This window comes from Tupaia chinensis, unplaced genomic scaffold (assembly GCF_000334495.1).
Source record: "Tupaia chinensis unplaced genomic scaffold, TupChi_1.0 Scaffold144116_1, whole genome shotgun sequence".
Lineage (NCBI taxonomy): Eukaryota > Metazoa > Chordata > Mammalia > Scandentia > Tupaiidae > Tupaia > Tupaia belangeri.
The window spans coordinates 115,869-120,581 of record NW_006203971.1 but is presented as its reverse complement, the minus strand read 5'-3'; the positions used below and the strand labels follow the sequence as shown (position 1 = coordinate 120,581).

General features: G+C 39.6%; 1 long non-coding RNA gene across 1 annotated transcript in view; it reads left to right on the top strand.

Annotated features, from left to right (window-relative positions):
• The first annotated feature begins 747 nt into the window (after nt 1-747).
• Nucleotides 748-4,713, top strand: part of LOC114005618 (uncharacterized) — a 4,359-nt gene continuing 393 nt past the window's right edge. The window contains exons 1-2 of the long non-coding RNA XR_003547446.1: nt 748-1,128; nt 1,919-2,018. This is a non-coding gene — a long non-coding RNA (uncharacterized LOC114005618). The remainder of the gene's footprint in view (nt 1,129-1,918; nt 2,019-4,713) is intronic.

The window sequence follows — 4,713 nt, the reverse complement described above, 5'->3', positions numbered from 1 at the left end:
CTTCATGGCTTGGGGCAAGGAGCTTATCACTAAGGAAGTTCTCAAGGTAGGGGGTTTCAGGTTATTTAGTAAAGACAGCTGGAATGTTAATCACACTTGTTTACACAAAAAGTTCTAAGCAAGTTTCCAATATACAGTTCACAATGGAGGTTCTCCTGCTTCAGGTTGAGGACCCAGGGGGTCAGAGGACCAGAAGTTCAGCTTCCAGCTCTGCTACAGGATCCTGATGAGAGAGGAGTAAGCTCTCTGGTTAGGTAGGTAGGGTGAGGAGTCCACGGATTGGAGGTTAGGGGACAACTGGAGTCAGTACAGTGAAGCCTTTAATAAGAATACATTCACAACTCTCAGCAGACATAAATTATTAGCTCTTGCTTCTTTCTTGGATGAAAAGCTGCTTGCAGCCTGCTTAAGATAATGACAGCTGAAAGTAGCATGATCTGTATCATTGCTACATTCCAAATAAAAAGTGCATTGTCTCTTGGTCTGGAGAGCAGCAGAGAGAAGGACCTTGAACAATAAACTCTTCTTTTGTATTTCAAAATATTTATGAGCACTTGCTGACTGGCTAGAAATAGACAAACTGGCTGTAGTCCTGAGCACAGTGTCCAACTCAAGGACAATGATTAGAAGACTCCTGGTGGCACAAAACTCTTGTGCTGGCTTTGCTTTTTAAAGTATTTTTTTCTGCATTTCCTTATGGAAAATTAATTTTCACATATTTTAAAAATTTTTCTTGTCAGAGTCCATTCTGACACCCTGGTTATATCCATTTGCTTAGCTGGAAGTGTTGACTCTTTTCTAATAAACTTTGCTTACTGTACTCTCCTTTTGTCCACATTTCTAATTCTTTGTGACCAGCAGAGAAGAACCTGCCCAGGTGTTGGGTCTGTACACCTAGCACTTCATATCCCGGAAGCTACGTTGTATCTCATTAAGTTTACCCATGTGTAATACTAGCCTATATCCTGTTCTAGTGAAATGCCCCCAGTTTCTCAGTGAAATAACTGTGGAGTCTTTGCAGAGAGAGTGTTCTTATGGCAACTGTGTTTGTGGGGTGTCTTGGTGTCTTAAAGTAAATGAAGCGTCTGGTCCCCTCCTGCATTTCTTTGGCCTTCCTAGCATTCTTGGGTAAGTTACTTTTTTTCTTTTAATATTTTTGCTATTGGGCTCAAGTGCTTGCCTGAGAGATACAGAGATGGGCAGGGTAGGTGGGGAGGAAGGAGAAATCACCACCCAGAAGTGTGGCCATGCCAAAATCCCTTCTACTCCAGGTTCCTCTTGTGATTTTGGGCACATGTGAACATACTCTGGATATAATATTCAAGCCACTGGATCTGGAAATCAAACTACAAAGTTGCATGTGGATCCAGCAGCCTTTCCTCACTGCCACTAGGGGCCATCAGGTGGTGTAGTGGTTAAGGTTTTGAACTCCCACTTGGCCGAAGGAGGCAGCAACCTTTCCTTCAGTCCAAGACCTGGCAGTTTGAAAATCACTAGGTGCATGTGCTTTTGTGTCCAAAATTCTAGGAGGAGAATGGAGGACAAGGAATTGTGGTGTGGCCATCATCCTTGCTGGGTGATTTCTCATCCCCCTCCCTCTTTTGTGTCACTCTCCAGCCATCGCAGTCACCCTATGGCAAAAACCTAAAGGGGAAAAAAAGAATCTTATACGAGTTCAAATTCAGAATCCAATGACAGTGATTTCTGTTAGGCAGTTTGGAGTACTGGTGAATGGTAGCATTTTATTGGGAATAAAGTATTATGAAGTTAGAAAATTATACTATACAGATAGGAATCTTACCTGAAAGAACACCCCTATGGCCTGAATACTGTATTAGTACTTCAGAGCAGTGACAGAAGAGCCTGGGAAAGGAAAAAAAATCAGTTTACCTAAGTAATTATTGATCTTTCTCCCTAGAGTGGACAAAATTTGGATAATTGCACCTTCTCCTAAAGCACTGGATTCTGCTCAGAAGTTTGGACCAACTTCTAGAAGGGATAGAGTTTGACTGAGATGGGTAGGCAAAGCCCTAATGATGTTACTTATTGGAGAAAGCTTAGAGTGTGGCCTGGCATGAAGTTGGAACCTGTCATCCTGAGAGTGTTGGTCTACAGTGCTCTGTAAACAGACTCCATTCTTTCAATCTGTTGTCATTGTTTCCTGTGTCTGAGCTCACTTAAACCTGATCTGTCACCAAATTTTTGGCAAGTAGAAAAAAGCAGATGCATCCTCTATCTTGATAGGTTTTTTTAGTAGTTCAGGAAGGATTTGCCAAAGTATTTCCACCTTATAAGAAAAATGGAAACAAATTAGATTTGAGATGTGTCTTTCTCAGAGTCTGGTTATTTGTAGATGCTAGACATTCTGACATTTTGGCTAGTGTTACCTGTTTTTTTACCAGATTTCAATCAAATGAACCATTTGCTTAATTTCAATTTTTTTTGTGTGACATTGTGGTTAACACAAACATGACTTGCAATACCTTTCCTATCCCTCAGCAAATTTTGTGACTTATGTGGTTTCAAAGAGTTTTCTACTTAATAACAACAATGTCTTATTAAGATAATAAATTCTGCAGAAAATTTACTAGAGCCTTTATTTCTTCTGTTTTTTAAAGATATTTTTGCTTTAGGACACACATACTAACCAGAAAGAATCCCCCTCCCCCAAACTTGGTGAATGGCCAGTTCTGAAATACCTTCTCTTTTCTCCCGTGATTTTGGGTGTACACACACATTCACTCACTTACTCATGTGGCTGGCACGGTTTTCATGCCTCTGGATCTGGCACTTGAACCACATACTCAGCAATATGAAATCCAGTACCTTACCCACAGTGCTTCTGGATCTGGCACTTGAACCACATACTCAGCAATGTGAAATCCAGTACCTTAACCACAGTGCTTCTCACTGACCCATAAGAGTCTGCTTTATATTATGTAAAATAGGAAAATTAGACTATATGACACTTTTAGTTTAAACCAATTTTTTTAAATGTAAATAAAATGTAATGCAGTACTCTTGTATGAGTAACAAATCCTTCTGTTTTGTTTATTAATTAATTTTTGTGTGTGTGTGTAGGAGTTTTTCTGTTAGTATACATGTGCATGTCAGAGAGAGAGAGACTGAGACAGTGAGAGGGAAAGTAAGAAATCTCTCCCTAGGGGGGATGGTCACACGCAGTCCCTTCTCCTTTCTTCTTCTGAGATCTTGGGCATGCATGCACATATACCCAGTGTGAGTTTTAAGACACCAGGCCTGGTACTCAAACAGTGGTCAGTTATGTGATAGTCCAGTGATAACTGCTAGGAGATCTGCTGTCTTTTTTTATTTTTTTTATATAGTTACAGAGACTTATAGTATATAAAAATCTTAAAACTTCATCTACTAATGTACACAAAATTGCTCTGTAGGTTTTTCAAAAGTCTTACACATGGCTGTGAAGTTCTATTGATTATTTCTGACATGTATTTAAGACTTTCTGTCTCATATGATTTTGTTAAAAACATTGCTGGTGCATAAATGTATTGTTTAGCATTTTCTGTGTAAGGTATAAACTAAGTATTCTTAAACCTAACCAGTTTATTTGCTAAAAGATCCTTGAATTTACATTTTGGGTTTGGTTCAGCTGGGGTAGTTTCTATTCTGGTTTACTAGATGGCAGGTGAGGCTTTAGCCATGTGGTGCCTCAAGAGAGCCTGATTCATTTCAGATAACTTCACTCTTCTCTCTAGTGGTTTGTGCTTTTTCTTGGTGAGGCCCATGTAGCCACCAATTTAGCCTCAGGATTTTTCAATAATGACTCTGATAAAAGTGAAGCACTGTTGTGAGCAGGTGGTATGGTGGTTAAGGCACTAGATTCTCACATGGGCTACTGGTTTGTGTCTTGGACCTGGCAGCTTGAAAATCATACTGGGCACATGTGTGTGCACGTACCCAAAATCTCAAGAGGAGAATAGAAGGGATTGTGGTATAACTATTCACCATTTCTCCCTTTCCTTCTGTCTGTCTCCAGTGAGCATATATATACACCCTATGGCAAAAACCTAAAAACAATAAAGAAAGAATGGAAGCACTAGTGTGCAAAAACTATCCAAACTTAGATTTCTACTACATCTTCTTTTCTTGGTTTATTTTATTCATGATAAAGCATTCATATCCACTCAAGATTGAGAGAAAGAGAGAAGCACATACACAGGGATTCATTACCATGTTTCCCCAGCTCTCTAACTCATCAGGATATTAGGCATGTGCATTTATTCACAGGCTTGATTTTAGAGTGACCTGGAGATCCAAAGTCAAGGTTAACCATATGCCTTCCAAGACTGCAGTTACATTTGTTATTGACTCCAAGCTGGACATGGCGTTATGCTTTTTTTTTTTTTTTCTTTCAGTCTTTGCTATAGGGCATGTGTGTTTGCTAGAAAGGAAGGAGAAGGAAGGAAGGAAGGAAGGAAAGAATGAGAAATCTCAAACCAGAAATATGGCCGTGCCTCAGTTTCTTCTTCATTCTCCTCTCAGGACTTTGGGCACATCTGAATGTGTGCCTGGCCTGCTTTTCAATGTATTGTGTCTAGAACTTGAATCATGGTTGGCCATGTGGTATCCAGGTGCATTAACCCTCATGCCATGGGGTTATAATTTTTATTTCAATATGACTTAATTTATGGATTTTGATTATATTATTGTCTCTCTCTCTCTTTTTTTTTTTTG